The sequence below is a fragment of the Elephantulus edwardii genome, unplaced genomic scaffold (genome assembly GCF_000299155.1).
Source record: "Elephantulus edwardii isolate Elephantulus edwardi_28Jun2011 unplaced genomic scaffold, EleEdw1.0 scaffold00339, whole genome shotgun sequence".
Lineage (NCBI taxonomy): Eukaryota > Metazoa > Chordata > Mammalia > Macroscelidea > Macroscelididae > Elephantulus > Elephantulus edwardii.
This window is the reverse complement of record NW_006400089.1, coordinates 980,205-981,101: the sequence shown is the minus strand read 5'-3', so window position 1 is coordinate 981,101 and position 897 is coordinate 980,205.

The window sequence follows — 897 nt, the reverse complement described above, 5'->3', positions numbered from 1 at the left end:
TTTTTAAATTTTTATTAAACTTTATTAATTTTAATGAACATTTACCGAGATTTTGGATTTTCATTCATTCATTGTTGCACTATTTTCTCTATTCCCCCCTCAGTTCGTTCCTCTTTTTTCCCCCCCTTGAAAGTCTGTTTTAATTGTCCAATTGCCACAGTGCTTGTCAAAGCCAGTTCTGATTAATGTCCTTTGTCAGTGTATCCTTTGCCATTCCCTATTACTCCTCCCTGAGAGAGACTTCACCCTGATTCGTAAGGAAAAGGGGACGGCATATTCTCTTAGCTACTTCCTGCTGAAAAGGGGCACTGTAGGTTTCAGGGTGAAGATAGTCTATCACTACTCTAAGGGCCCCTTTGGCAATAGGAACCACGTAGACTATTGTGGAGATTGATTTTGGAATTTAGATGCACTGTTATCAATTGTGCTTAGCCATACATGTTCATATCCTTGAAGATGTATCAGGGAACTGTTGCAGGCTAGAAGACACAAATTAAACTAACAAGTTAAAAGTACGTGAGTCAAAAATTAAAATAAATAATATTCCAAGTAGAGGTTCTAACAGTGGCACAAATCAAATTACAGAGGGAAGGTAGTTCTTAAAATAAAAAGGCTTATTGACTAGCACTTTGTCTATTATAGTATAAAGGTTAAGAACCACAAGATGTAGAGGCTCAACTATGTCATTTATTGTTTACATTATCTTTTATTTCTTTGATCAGTGTTTCATAGTTTTCAAAATACAGATCCTATGCAATCCTATATAGGGATTATTGAAGCCTAATTTATTTCTCTAGTAATCGTTGTTGTTGTTGTTGTTGTTATGTGCCGTCGAGTCGTTTCCGACTCATAGCGACCCTATGCACAACAGCCCTAAACTCTGCTCTATCCTGCGCC